Genomic DNA, 16,394 nt, shown 5'->3' with positions numbered 1-16,394 from the left:
CGAAGCCAGAAAATAGAAGAGCCGGGCTGATGGAATCTGGCGCAAACACATTCCCACCTTTCCAATCTTATTTTCGTCTCTCGCCTTCTGCCTGGTTCCCTTGCAGGGGCTTAGTGTACTTTTTGTGTCCCAGTGCGTACAAAGTCTATCAGAATGCATTTGTTTCTGGGAGCCTCCATTCACTTTCAAAGGGTTAAACAGACCATTCACCAGCCTGTCAACATTCCCTGGCCCGCCTCGCGGAAAAGTCTGCTCGAGTTTTGTTCCCGATCAACACTTGTCTCCTCGGCCCGTTGTTGCTCGCGTCGTGTAATATCCATGACAATCGTGTTGGGCTTTTCAGGGGGCTCTGTCGCACCCATTCTGTGGGGCCACTTTCAGGCCATAAAGAGCTTTATTTGTGTGGATTTGAAAGAGTCATGTGAAGTGCCCTCAGGCTGGAATCCTCTTCAGCGGGTCACCACTGTCTCAATGGGCTTCACACTCAGAAGCGGCCATCAGTACTGCCCTCACGTTCTTATGAAGCAACATCAACGGCACTGCTGCAAGAGTTCTGAAAGTCCTCTGAAAGGCGCACTACAGGCAGTAACAGAGGGTGGGGGCGAAAGTAGGAAAGAAGGGTGGTACAGGGGGAGAGACAAGCCCAGGGAGGGACATAATAATCTGCAGTGGAGGGGGGAAGAGCAAAAGGGAAGAAACTTTTTCATGTTTTTGGCTTGGATGAGAATGATGAGCAAAGCATTTTAAGGTCTTGACTGAATTGGGTGTCTAACATAAGCAACACCAGAACCCCTTATGACCCCCAACCTGTTTCTCTAACCCACCCGCTTGACACACACACGCACAAACCACACAGCGGCCAAAGGCGCTGAAGGCCGGGGCGTGGGAAGTGAGGGAGGACTAACGGCGTATCCATTTTCATGGACCATATGGAAATTCTGTTGTGTGCGCAGCGGACGCGTTACATAGTGGTGACCCTAACGGCCATGTGTGTGTATGCTGAATGGTAAACAGTGTGGAGAGGGGTGTCCTCCTGACCCCCGGCATATGGGTATCCATTCTGAAGGAGGGCTTTCACAAACACAGCCATGCTGCCAGGCAGGCCCTTGGGACTTTGATTTGTTAATGAATTGCTCTATTGACTTGCATCTTTGCTTGCTTCATTAGAACACACCAACAACACTCCTTGTTTTCTTATAACCCCCTCTTTTTATTCCACCCTGATCTTATGCACAGAGAGGAAGATGTGGGCAGAAGGAGGGGGGCATTACAGAATGCTATTGTATGTTTGACTTAAATCTTCAGGCTTGTCATCTGTTTTTCCCCCACTTCTGTGGCTTCAATTCTTTAGCCCAGCTAATTTGTATTGTGGCAATTTAAGACAACTCTCCAGTGCTCAGTGATGCAAGAGAACAAACCCTAATGCCCCGCTTCCCCCGCCTCCCTGTCCTATTCCCCCAACCCTTACAGCCCCATCCGAGGCAGGCCATGGCCCAGGACCAGCCTCCTCTAAATCTATTTCCCAGTCCCTCCCCAGCCCTCATTACCATGTGGAGACAATAATGGTTTTGTCAGGACGATACCTGCTTTACAAGTAGCAGATTATTGTGTCCCGCCAGTGTTAACACAACAAGTACAAGCCCTCTGTCTGTGGCCATTCCACCGGCTGTCAGCACTCATCCATAATGGCAGTGTCACACCATAACACACTGCACACAAAGACGTGTGACCCTCCAGCTACACGCACAAAGACATACAGCCTCTATAAGACTTACACAACATATGGCTGCAGCATTATGGCCCTTGGTTATTCCACAACCCACCACAGAGCCAAAAACTTCCTGCCCTTTGTCCAGAAAATGTGTTGCCCCTGGCTGCTAGGCCACGCGGTGCCATGGTTGTGCACCAATTACACCACACTTTACCAAGAGTGCCATCTGTATGCCAAATGGACCATTCTGTCTGGGCATTCTGGCCCAATAGGTGTGAATTTTACAGGCCTCAAAGTGCATTAAAGACAGCAGGTGCCTTGTATATATGTTTGTGTGTGCGTGTGTGTGTGTGTGTGTGTGTGTGTGTGTGTGTGTGTGTGTGTGTGTGTGTGTGTGTGTGTGTGTGTGTGTGCGTGTGTGTGTATGTGTGTGCGTGCGTGTGTTTGTAGTTTTTCTGCAGCTTTTGTGCTTATGTGTGTCTTTTTCATATCCATATGCATGCATGGACTTAATACTTAATCATACTTAACATAAAATACAGCTTTTACATTCCTACTGTGTGGGTCACAATTGTCTAAAGCAAACAAAAGCAAATAAACCTGTCCCATATCTAATCTTTTTGCACTCTCATTGACATCTAGAGACATGGCAATTTAAAGGGAGTTTTTCCATTCCTAAACCAACACAATGGAGAATGTGTGTTTTACTGTGGTTAATGGCTTTTATCAGGTCCATGTGTAGATGTCTCAGAGGCTCTATTGACGATACCTCATGCAATAACAGTGCTTACACTGTACTAGAATGACATGAGAGGAAGCGTAACAGACTCTGACAGCCTTTTATCACTGTTCCAGACAATAGGAGTCATCACAGGAATTGTGATACTATTTTGTGATACCATTTTTTTTATCTCGTAAGAAAACTGCTGATATTTTTAGAAAAAAAAATCCAGTGATGTTCGTTCCATGTGTGCCAAATATTTCCTTCAGTTTGAAAATTAGTAATGCTTTAAAGTATAAAAAAAAAAAATCCTGACCGATTGATGAGAGACTATATTTAAACAGTATGTGTCAGTGGCAGTAGAGAGGTGAACTTGTGAACACCGGCTGGCCGAAGGAACTTCCTGTGACTGTATATGTGAGGAGGCAGTGGGTCAGCTGGAGGAGCTTCCTGCCCTCCGCAGAGTGGTGGACGCCTGCTGTGTGGGTATAACATGGCAGGCCAGGTCTATTGTCTGGAAAGAGGATGTGCTCTGGTGTTGTCTCGGCTCCGGGCCGAGACACACTGCGTATGACGCACAACAACTCTCTTTGGCCGGACCCTAAGAGTCAAGGTGGAGCACGCCCCTCTTGTTCCGAGTCCGAGGTTTTGTCCTGAGACAGGTTTATACCCACTATCAACAGGAAAAGGTCACTTCTGGAATATTTTTAGGGAGAAAGCATTATATCAGAATCTGATCTGCATTTTAGCCAATGCGTCTATTTATATATATTTGTTTTAATGTTTTTGGAAATTCAATTCAAAATGTTGTTTTTCTTATTGCAATTTGCTCAATCAGTCTGAATATTCTGCCATCGCTGCCCTTTGCTGAACCTGTCGTAAAATTTCCACTCAAAATAGTTGTTGAAGAGGATGCCAGATGAACTCTGACATCAGTCTTTGGTAGTTTAAAATAACTTCTTTTTTATTGATGGATGGGGGACTGAAACTTTTGAATAGTATACAGGGTTTTTTTTCATCCTTACTCAAAGCTTTGACACTAAACTATTTGCAGGTTAATATGTGACTCTTGACTTGAGTCAGAGAGCAGTCCGGTGGGTATAGTGCTGGTAACACGGTGAGAAAGAGTTTTATACAGGGTGTCAGGACCTTCACTGCAGGCAATGTCAGTTTTCTGTACTCGCAGACCTAGTTGCAGTGCCTTACTCACAGCTTGGCTGATTATATTACTTTTGAGGAAGTGGGAGAACTGGATAACGTACTGCTACTTCAGCTTCAGTGGAATGTTGCAAGAAGCAATATTTATTGTTACATTTTGCACACGCAAACTGCAGCCAAAACTTGCTCCTTTAAAAGTGGACTATGCAGTATGTGCACATTTAAATGTTTGTGATGGACTCACACAGCTTGATCAAATCTTATGAGGTTTTTTGTTTTGTTTTAGTCTCAAGTCAGAAGCTTTACTCTGCAAAACATCAATTGGAGAATCAATTTGACCCGGTCAGATACAAATCAGACTAAATTAATGAATGTTTATATGATGCTGGGATTCCCTGGGTTTTTAAACTCTTCAAACTGTCTATCTCACTCATAAAGATGACTTTAATAGTTGCTTTTAGACTGGATGATTATAAAAGCAATAATCATGACATGGTATTCCCATGTGCTCAAACAAAAGGCCCACAGACATACAGTTAACACCATTTTGTTTCCCAGCAATATACGTTTTCTAATCAGCTATAATACATTGCGGTTAAAATGAATTAATAAATGTTAGCGTTTGGCAAAATTCAATACATTGCATTTTTAAGTAACAATTATAAGCTTTGCATAATCAGCATAATTTACAGAATTAACTTGACTACCTGCAGCTTTCTGAAAATTGATTTGTCTTACTCTTTTTTATTCCTGAAAGCTGACAATGTGGAGATGTAATGCTGTCACCTTTTGAAGAGGGCTTGGTTTATATCTTTTATGCTGCACCCATTTCAGTAATTTAGGTTTTACTATGCAATGCAGGGCCAATACAGAGTAATAATATAATATCATATAATCACATAACTACACTATAGACACATAGAGCATCATAGTCCTATTGCAAACAATTATAATATTACTTCTAATCAAATGCAGTCCATGTTTTTTGTTCATACTGTGCATGTCGATAAGTGCAGACACGATAAGTCAGACAGTATTTGTACAGTAAACGGGGCCTGTACGAGTTTGGATGGGCTGGAAACGTTTACCAAACACACAAAACAATTAGGCAGGCAGAGTGATGGGGAGAGACTGAGCTAAGCTACCCTACGGGGCCAGTCACTTCCCCAGAGCTGCGTCACAAACAGTTGGGTTTCATTTTGCATGCTGCTGTGCTCGGAGGAATCTCAATATTTATCTAGTTTGTCTGGCCGTGGCACCTGCTGAGGGAGACATTAGTCATTTGTAAGTATGAACATGGGCATCCCCTCCTTTCCTCATCTTCCCTGTCTCTCTCTCTCTCTCTCTCTCTCTCTCTCTCTCTCTCTCTCTCTCCTTGTCTTCCTCCCCCCTCTGCACTCTCACTCCCTCCCTCTGTGAGTACACTGTCAGTCATGTTGTAGCCTTTTAAATGTCATCCACTTACTGCGGAGAGCAGTCGCCCCACTTGACAGTTTTATTGGGAGACGTTGTGATGACGGTGATGAGAGAGAGAGAGAGGCAGAAAAAGAGAGAGGTAGAACTGGGGGGAGGCATCATTGAGTCAAATCAAATTAGAATAATCAGAGTGATGTGATTAATAGGAGTGCCATTGTGGGGTAATCATGCACAGCGATCATCACTGCGGTGGACTTCAAATTAGCGTGCCCTGCAGTGAGGCTTTGATCTGGCAAGCATCAAATAAAGCTGGGCGTCAGGTTGTCACTTACTTAAAGTACACCTTCGCCTTGACGTCTTTTCGCCACACTAAAAATAGAGACGGAAGACAAAACGTGACAAAAGGCAGAGGTACAGTCGACAAATGATCATGACTGCTCTGTGTGGCAGCTGCTCCAGTGAGCCACTCAGCGAGATCTACATTTCAATTTCTTAAGGTGGACTTAGAATCCTAAGCACAAAGGTAAGAAAGAGAGGCAAAGCGTGCTAGAAAGGAAGATATCAAAGTGACATTAGCCCGAGTGATTTTTTTTCAGGTGTATGTCTGTTAAGCCCAGTTGTGTTTGAAATATTGCTGCAGAAATCACTAAGGAATTATTCATACAGTCTCTTCCTTTTAAATTGTCCTGACATTAATGCAGCACATCTGGATGAGATTTGGAATGTGTATAGACTGTGACCTATTGGCCCTTCTTTTATTTTAGCTAGCAGCACATAAGACGATGAATGGAAGGTGGTCATACATATTGCTTCTATCTGAATTTCAAAAAGAGGAAGTAGCCGAAGAAGACCTCCCCTTAATGTCAGAGAAAAAACTTGGAGACGTGGAGCAAAGAAAAAGAGACATTTAGGAGCTGCCATGGAACATGTAGTTGAGCTGGTGAAAGCTCAAGTGTCATGGAGACTGTGCTTGGTGTCTGAAACACAGAGCTCGCCTCTCCCCCCATGACAGGAATACTGACATTTTCATTAAAAGGTCACCAATCTTTTCATGTATTCACCTCAGCTTTTAATGTGAGTAGAAAGGTGAGCAAGAGAATGAAGAGAAGAGAAGCGAGTGAGAGGAAGAGACACAGAGAGAGAGAGAGAGAGAGAGAGAGAGAAAGAGAGAGAGAGAGAGAGGACTTAGAGGTGAAGCAGGACTTTGAGAGATACAAGATCAAAAAGAGAAAAAGACCAAAGCGATCAGTTCTTAGACCAAGGTCAGAGCTATGAAGTACATATCCCGAGCTCTTATCTTATACCAATATAGAGCTTTGAATGGTTACATAGGGGTGATATGTATGGTTGGCTGCCCATGTCTTGTACTATTTACTGTTTATAAGGTCATAGTGTCCTTGAACATTTTTCTTTGTTCACATTATACTTTGTTGAAACACGTCCTTAAATCAGTGGCACCAAAGTGTTTATTGTATTCAAGTTAATTAAAGTGAGTCTGACTCTGAGCTAAACAAGCCAATACCATTCACCATTTCAGTTTTGCTTACTTCAAGGTTATTTATAATGCTCCTCATGAAAGGACAGACTCAAACAAACAATTTTAATGGTAAGCCAATGAACCGTAAGACTGTGCATTTAAATCAGCATTTATATGTAAAATAATTCAGCATTAGTATGTGAGGATATCCATTACTGAGCTAATGCTTTGAAATGAATGCCAAAATAAAAGGAGGCCTTTTAGTTCTCTAATTTACTATGTCGACCGCATGAAGTTAAAAGATGCCCCCATTTAGCTGTTTAAATGAGGGTGTAGACATTTTTCCTCTGAAAATGGATTAAAATAATTTGCTGAGAATAATCATTTAAATAGCAATAAGGACCCAGAGTGTATCTATTGAGCATAAAATAATTTCAAGTATAAATTAAATAGCTTATTACTGCCTTTCATTTCCTTGAGGGAATCGTCTGCACTCCTTTTTTCTCAGCTCCCTTGGTAGATGGAGTAATTTTCTTTGGAGGCTGGTGGAATAAGCACCGTGCTGCTGCGTGTTCAGCAGGGAAAGTACATGAAAGTCTCCTGTTTTACACAGTGGATCTCATTCTCCATGCTGTCCATATTTCTGTCTGTCTATCTTGAGAATAGTGCTAAAGCTCCTTAGTCTAACAGTGTTAGAAGAGTAAAAGAGACCTCGTAACTGCGGCTCAATGCAATTCTCAAGTATAAATCCAAGTCTAATCTTTTATGCTTTACCTGTCAGAAATCCTTCACTCAGTGCGCCCCTGCATTCCTTTACACATTGTCAATATGTCAGAGAATCGCTGAGATAGGTTAATTTCAACACCTGTCAGCTGATATACACCCCAAAATGAAGTTGTGCAATAGACTGGCCTGGGAATGTTTCAGGGCTGGAATGCAGTGTTCGGTGACTGGAGGGAATCAAGTAGGGGGTGGACAGGCCTCGGCTCTTGCTGCGTGACGTCAGTGTGGTGGCATGGCAGAAAGCTGAGGGCCCGTTTGGCCCCGACAGCTGCGTTTGCCCACAGTAATGCACCCTGCCGGCCGGGGCCAAGGCCTCTCTCCTGCTGTCAGCACACCGATCGGCTTTCATGGATCATCTCTTATCTGCCGAATCTGTCATTGCAGAGGAGGGCTCCTTTTGGGGGGCTTTAAACCGTGCTGCCATGGTTCACAGGATCCAAGCCCCCCTTATGGATACTTTGCTCTCTCTTTCTCTTTCTGTCTTGCTGTCTTCTCCAATCCTTGTCCTGCTCTCTTTCTTCCTTTATCACTCCATCTTGCTCTTGCACATGCACGCTCTCTCAGTCATTCCATTTTTGTCTGTCCGCCGTTTGTTTACGAGTGAAAGCTAACCTGAGAGGCAGGGGATTGGAGCTGGGGGATGGTGGATGGTCGCAGTGTGGCGAAGTAAGGGAGGGTTCTGGAAGGGAAGGGGCTTTTGTTTGTTTGGACAGATGCACAGGCCCATCTCTGAACTTCTGTCAGTGATCAAAGGAGTCGATGATGTAGAACAGATTCATGGGCCATGTCTTATCAGCCCTTGCTCCGGTCCTCATCCATCATTCTGAGCCCTCGTCCATCTCATTCCGATGATGGCACCCTAAACAAGGTGAATTAATCACTGACACTCTCATCTTTGGCCAGGTGGCCTTAGCCCTCCAGACGTCCATGCAGGCTCAAGGGGCTGAAGGTGTACCCAGTGCCATGGGTCTGCTCCTCTTCCACCACCAGCCAGCGTCTGGTGCTCTTTCAACAGGTCCGCAAAGCTCTTTTGAGCCAAGTGAGACACACAGTAATTTGTGAACAAGTGCCAATGTACTCACACATGTATGTTCCGCGGCTAGCAATGTGTAATGTGCTGAACTCGGTGGCCTTTTGGTGTTGATATCTTTCAGTACGTATGTCCTCTTACTGCGGTTACCTTCGGTCACCGGCATCCCCCATTATTGATTTCAAATGGAAAGTGAGTCATTGCGCTTGTAGAGGATGAAGGGGAAAACCGCTTAAGTGGTTCCTTTGTGTCAGCAGGTTAAGCAAAGCGTTTCACACAGGCTTTTACAGCTAGAGATAGTGCCTTTGTGCCTGAAAAAACTCAACTTAAAACAAATGCCAAATGTGACACCAAAGGGTAATGGCTACACACAAAATGAGGTGTTTCTAAGAAAAGGCTTGTTTGTCACGCCAGGCTGTACTCTCCTTCAAAAGTTTCAGAGGTGAAAATGAGACTTTGCCGCAGAGTTTCTTGGTTAGTTGAATCTCTTCAATCACAAAGTATTGAATTCAGTCATTTGTCAGGAAGATACTGACTATACTGATAACAATTTGACGTACCAACACTGTTATTCTTAATTTAAAGACTAACCTACCATACAGGTAGTAGAATTTATCGGAAATAACTTTAAAAAAAACCTGAAGTACATGACTTTAGGAATGGTCTCTTTTTAGACGTGCATGTGACCCTGCTGCAACATTCTTTCATATGTTCTTGGGAGGTTTGTTGTAATATAGGTTAGCAACAGTGACCTCAGTCAATTACCATTATATTGCTGGCCATGCTAGGCTCCGAGGGGTGGTTATAGCAGTCTGGGAATGAGGTCAGGAGGTCAAGTGCCAAAGCATAGTGTCATGGAATACAGAGACAAATGATGGAGCATGTGTGCTTGAAGAGGCTAGCAGATGCAGAAAAAAAAAGAAAGGCCAGACAGCGACATGGACAAAGACAAAGTCAAAGTCATTTCTAAGCTGGAATCTTAAGCAAACAGATGTTGACAGACAGACTACAAGTTCATGCCAAGGTGAGGAGACATAAACACTTGAGGAAGCCGTCTCTCTGATGGCTGGACATCGAAGACATTCAGGCAAGGCCGTGTAGTAATGAAACGGGAACACACAATCAGCACCTATCCGCCAACTCAATATTTCTCTCATATTATCCCATATATGTCAGTATAGTTGCATAACCTTGCTGTTGTCCTTGGCCTCTGAACTGTTAATAAGCCTATTTGTTAAAATGACACTGGCGGGCAGCATAAGCTCGGTCCCCCTGTCCCACAGAGTAGAAGTCAGTTATCCCCTCTCTCAGCTCATCTGGCAGAGGTGAGGGGATATCACTCTGACTGCTGTGACAGCTCTACTTTAGCATATTCATGACGAGTAGAGTCTCATTTCACAGGTGTATTAAAATACCCCTAACCCCTTTCTCATAGGGAGCCTCGTCTCACACCGCAGTGGCCAGACGCCGGGCATGAAAATTGATGGGGAAAATATGTAGAAAAATAAGCATGCATCAGAGGCCGGGTCAAGAACCTAATTTCACAGTGACACCAAGGGTAATTTGGCTCGAGAAATGTTTGTCAATTTGCCATTCATTTGAGCAGGCATGGCATTGTGAGGCCCCCAATGTGAGTGCAAGGTGGCCAACCTGAACGCCTGTATTTATGGTGCACTTTTGTGAATACATTACGCCTGTCACAATGAAATAAGTGACATACTTACATGCTGCGAGGAGGAAGTCCAAAGGGGTGAGCACTGGGCGAGGGAGAGATAAGAGGAGAGGTAATTAGTACATTCATCTTTTTTATGATATCATTTTTCAGACATATATGATCACAATGTAAATTAGAAATAAGGAGGGACCTGCAGAAAATGGAATTCATTTGGAGCAGGTCAATCGCCCTACAATAGCGGTGCTGGGAGGCCAGGTGTAATTTACGACGGCACTTGGCCCTCTCTCTCTCCTGCCATGCACCTGGCAGAGCCTGATACCCTGCTGCTCCCCACAGCTGCTGGGCCTCCTCTCCCACAGATAACACTCTCATCTCCAAATGAGATTCATTTACCGCACAGGAAAAGGAGGAAAGAAAAATAAAAGCGAGAGGAGACAAACCTGCTCTCCTTTTTTTCAGCACCATATTTCTGCCTCTCTCTCTCTCTCTCTCTCTCTCTCTCTCTCTCTCTCTCTCTCTCTCTCTCTTGTGATTCAAGACTAAGCACTTACTGTAATGACATTCTATGGATTATTGATTTTTGATTTGGGTTTTCTGCTCGGCAGATGCCCCCCGTTTTAGCGGAGCCATTACCTCTGTAACGATTAGAAACAAAAAGTTAATTATGTAATTATAAAGCCAATAACAGCCTGCGCTGGTTTACCCTGCTTTAGTCGGTTTAAACATTATCTCTTGTGTGCACATCATAACAGGCGGAATGTGAGGAGAGGAGATTAACGCCTTGGAAAGCAGATGCGGAATTTAATTCTCCAGTCCATGGCTGCCTGGGAAACCATTAAGTAATCACAACATTCTCCCTCGATTAAATTCACGGCTGCCACTTTGCACACAAAGGGAAGAGGGAAGAAGAGGTGCCTGCAAAGCTCTCCCATTTTTATTGACTGTAACGTCAGTCCCTGCCTGCAGGCAGAGATGAATAAAACTGTTAAATAGGGTACCTCAATCTGTCAGAAAATGAAAAGTTTGAGTGGGCAAAATAAAATCTAAGTAAAATAAAAAAGGAGGGGTATGTTGCGATGTGTTAGGCCCGATAAAGCTCACTCAGAGCGCGTGGAATAAATGGGGGAGCAAAAAGATGCACTTGATATTTCCCCATTATTTTCAGTCATTTTACTCCACCGCAAATGGTTTTTGTCCCCAGCAGCTACAGATAAGGTTGACGAAGAGAGGAAGTGGCTGAATAGGGCTTGGTTTAAATGGATTAAACACACACATACAGAGGCACACCAACATGGGCCCATTTTGTGCTGGCATGCACACACATATACATGCATACAGCTGATACACACATGCATTGACAACCTAGAATGCACACACTAAGTGTGACTAATAACTTAAGGATGGGTATGTGAGGAATTAATATGGCCTTGAAATGATATTTATTCAATGTTACGCAGTGAAGCTGGTTGAAGCAGCCCTAGAGGAATAGAGGTCAAAGGGGCGGTCTCCTTCTATAAACGAGCACTTAAGGGCAGAGAGAGGGTCCTGCTCTGATTAATTGGGTAAATTATTAGTTTGGTTAAGTCGTTTAGTAAGATGGGTGAGACGAGGGCCTATAACCTAAGGGCTCTGCAGAGAACTAGCTACAGACGAGGAGGAATACTGTGGCTAATGCAAGATAACAACATCAAATGAACTGTGAACAAATACACATATATAGAGCCATGAGCCAGAGTGGCTGTGCTTCCTGGAAAATGAACAACAAACAAAGGCACTGCATCGACACATACACACACAAATGCCCGTTCACATATGAGTTTAAACATGTTGAGAATGACAGTGCAGCAAATTGTGATGTCCGTGTTTCCAGAGCTCATATTGACAAGCATTAATCCTACAAGGAAGCTCAGGTATGTGTTATTGACAGGGTTGTTGAATGGGAAGCTTGTGTTAAAGGGCAGTTCTTTATGCCATATTTAGATAAGCTTGACTTCAAAGGGCCTGCCATCATATATCAAGCTCTTTTGGTTATCGGGTGGTAAGGGGCTCTAACTGGAGTCTGTAGTAGCGTAGATGCATTGGGTGTAAACATGACACTGTTTTTTTCATGGCTATATTTACACATGCTGCTTTAAAAGTACTTCCTTGAATGTCTGGAAACCTCACTCAGAAATCCGACACACATTTACATGCTGGTGCTTGCACACACACACACACACACACACACACACACACACACACACACACACACACACACACACACACACACACACACACACACACACCTGCATACACACATACTGAATCACACGCCTAGCTTCTTTTCAGACCCATGCAGGGCCCAGTGTGAGTGCCAGCCTGTTGCTATACTCCCCTCCACTCCTGTCCATCAGTTTCTTCCCAGGGGCCTCCAGTCGAACCCCAGGGGCCTGGGGCCTATGCTTCCCTGGTCCCTCTTCACTCGGCACAAATGCCAGGATCAGGTTTGGGAAAGGCAGCAGTTTTTTGTGTACAGTGGACAGCTGTTACATTCCAGATAAGAGCTGAATTTAAAGTGCTTACAAAGGCGGAAGCATGGGCTTCCTCTTTGTCTATCCTTGCCTATTGATGAGCTTCTCAATCAGGCCCAGATGGTTTGTTTCTACAAGCATCCACACACTATCAGAACAGACTGACAGAGAATAGCAGGCACTGTATCTGGTTCCTGTTTGGACCTGTTAAGCCTTTTCAAGGCTTCCGTGTTACACCAGACACTGAATGGACTAAGTGGGATGATGGACTTGAATACAGAGGTTAAAATCCAAGTACACTTGTAAGTAACGTTTTTGATCAGAGCCACAATGGCAAAAAAAAATCATATTTTAAAAACTGGTTTGCAGACAGTCGCCCCATGCAAATTTAAGCAACACCTCCATAAACACTTAAATATGCAATGTATAAGATGTGGCCATAATTTTACTTTCAAACATGAGAAAAATGTACAAACTAACTATTAACTCCATCACCTTATAGGATTGACATTATGTTGTTATGATCAGTAAACATACTGTTGCTACCAACACAGGTTAGACACAGCGCTCCACAAGCCCGCTGTGACCGCCACCGCCAACTGAAGCTCCGCCCTCTGGAGCAGCAGCTCGCTCCTCTCTCGGCAAAGCAGTCCTCTTTCGGCGGAGAAGACGCAACAAAAAATTAATCGTTCCTTCGTCTCTGCCATCTCTGACGCAAGCCATTAGCCTAAAATATCAAAATATACACATCACGCACAGCCCCCAGGTAGTGGCTCAGTTAACACACAGATAGCTAACGTGTAGACCGACGCCACACAGTTATAAGATAAAAGGTTTATTTGGGCTCAAAGAGTTTCAGCAGTTTGGTCAAATTGTTGTGGGGACCCAGTAGTGGATGTGAAATGTTTCTTTGGAGCAGGTGGCCAAGGATTACACAGTGCAACCCTAAAATGAAAATTCTTCAAAAATAGATGAATAAACATACCACTTCCTGTTGGTAACATTTACACAAGGAGATGTCAATATGCTGTGCTGAAAAATATGTGTGTTTTATTTTAGCTCTCTAGATCTGCATGATGACCATAGCAGACAATCTCTAACTTTCAGCAGCTCCTAAATTCCGCTAAGACCCCAGTAGCTTGGTTCAAACATCCCCCACCTTACCCACAACTATGCTGCGGACCCCTGAAACACTTGGTTCCATCACTCCACGTCACAGGAATCAGTCGGACTAAACCAAAATGAAGTTTCATGAACTAATTACATCAGTACGTGTGTACACATTTGTAACAGACTTGGGCAGACTGGCTATGAAGACTAGTGATTGATGAGCTCCAGAGGGGAGCGAACGTGTACAACAAAACAAGTTATGTACACAGCAAAAAAAACTAATTATTTTGGTGGTGTATACCTAACATAGAGAAACATGCACTTAAGAACTTCAGTATAGCCACATGCACAAGCAATCACATTCACGATGCATAATGCACACACACCAAGCATGTGACATCAAGAATTCACTTTCTCTAAAAAGCCCAATTCCTCCCAGAGTCCCTTTTGAACCAGGTCAAAGCCCCCACCCACAAGCCCCAGCAGAAAGGATGGGAAAACTAATGACTACAATAGAGTGTTTGCATTTTTCTTGGGCCCTGAAAAACACAAAGAACAAGGCCTGTGACAAGCTCCATTATTTGGTTGCTCTGCCAGTAAGGAGACAGCTCCTGCTGGAGAGATGAAAGTGGGGGGTGTGGGATAGGGAGGACAGGAGAATGGAGAGTGTGTGGGTGTGGGTTGGGAGGGGGGGTTATGTGTGTGTGGTGTCAAGAGGGCCACGGAGATGGCAGGTGATGAGGATGGTCCCGCCCTCACTGCCATAACCCATGTCGCGTGGAGCTACGGGCCCATCAGCACAAAGACAAATTATCGCAGGGGGAATTTCACGGACAGGAAGAATCTGTCACCTAGTGGAACCCTCCCTCTTAGGGACTTCACACAGCCATTATGAGCTTCTTTAAGGAGGGAAAATTCACTGAGAGGCCGGCGTCCAACACCCCCAGCGCTATGATGGATGGGGAGGAGGAGGTGTGGGTCAGGAGTTAGAAGGGAGTTGTTTTCCTTTTACTTTTTTATACCATCTGAAGCACACTCTTAAGACCTATTACTGTTCCGTTGTTTGAGAAGTTGCTATTATTTATTTCAGAATCTTCCTGAGCTATGGACAAAATATCAATATGACGAATGGCTGATTGAAAAAAAAAAAGAATACAAATTACGTTTATGCTATTTCATAGTAATAGACTAGACTGTCACTTTTCACTTGTTTTGTTACCTGTAATATAGTAATAAGTATAAACCCTGCAAGTAGTTAAAAATAAAGATCTACACATAAAATACTGTTTTGCCTATGTTTGGTGGAGTGACCTCCCTGTCCAGCATGAGCATGAAGATGTCAGCCTTCTTGCTTCAGTTGCTGGCATACCGCTTCCCAGAACTTGGACCGTTCTCAGCGAGCACATGAACAATCCGCCAATAATAAATAATACCACTCAATTGGGTATTATGTGTACTTAGGAGAGTTAGATTTATAAATTAAGGCTTTGTGTTTAATTGGCAACTCCTTGTGAGAGTTAACAGTGTGTTGAATATGCACTTCATGGATAAACTTAGCATTAAGCCTCTAGATACACAGGCAACAGTTGTTGGGAAATGCGGGCAAACACATGATGTCAGGCATTGTAAAGAAAGGCTGTTCCAACAGGAGGGCTGCTGGTGGTGATAAATGTTGTATTTATTCGGGATATTAAAGTGCTTACTTTGGGGCTTGTACTTTCACCCCAAATGGAAATGTGAGAACAGAGGCCTTTAAACTCCAGCAAGAATTTCCAGTCCTATATCCAACATATACATCATCACTGATGTCAGTCAAAGTGCCAAAGAAAACAAACATGAAAACCAAACATGTTCAAAGATCTTTCACCTAAAAAAGTTTAAACAGAGGTCGAGCAGGGAAATAGTTTGAATGTTGTTGCTTTTTCAGAGCCTTCTGAAACTAAAACTAAAAAAATTAAATTAAATAGTCCTGATGCTTAACTGAATCCAGTCATACCATGTTGGCATATGTTTTGCAATATGGAGAAATAAATCACATTCACCATCAAGAGATGCCCCCTCCCTTGCCTATCTTAGTGGGTCTGTATCATTCATAAGACCACAACATGTGTAATCATGCTCAATATTTTACAACAGGTTGTATTACAACAACTTATTCTCATTCAGAGTGTATGCATGTATCCAAACATCTCGCCCAATAATAGGAACAATGGGGCTTTAAGTTGTTCATGGAAAGAAGCCACATCTATTGTGTTCAAAGATATCATTCCAATTCAACCATTATGACATCGCCTTTTAAATTTGTCTTGGCCAACACAAAAGACCAGTGGCCCTTTAACAAATGTGAAGGAGATTATTCTATTCCTTCAACTTCGAACCCCACAGCCTTTCTCCTCTCTTTCACACAGGGGCATGAACTTGGATGGGTCCTGCTTTCCCCCCTGCTGAACACCACATTTTAAACACACAGTCACAATTGGTTGGATTAACCCACTCCCTGCCCCCTCTGCGTGGAGCAATCCTACGGACTCGGCAACCCCTACCATGCTAGTAACCAGCAGAGGTGCATGCTAACTGGATCATGTTCTTTGAGAAGAAAAAAAAAAAGAGACAAGTGTCCCTAACTTTTCTCATGTCACTTTCTATCACAGCCCCCAGTATGGATGGGGATAGGCCTCACTTAAAAGAGACTCCTTTGAACTGGATTCATGGGCCATTTGCATAAGCAGATTTGGGTGAGGAGAATGGAGGGGTATTGCGGCTGGTCATTAATATGCCAGCTAATTCAGCACATTGTAAGCCC

The sequence above is a fragment of the Taurulus bubalis genome (assembly GCF_910589615.1).
Source record: "Taurulus bubalis genome assembly, chromosome: 4".
In the NCBI taxonomy this organism is placed as follows: Eukaryota; Metazoa; Chordata; class Actinopteri; order Perciformes; family Cottidae; genus Taurulus; species Taurulus bubalis.
The sequence above is the reverse complement of the archived record's forward strand: the minus strand, read 5'-3'. Positions refer to the sequence as shown.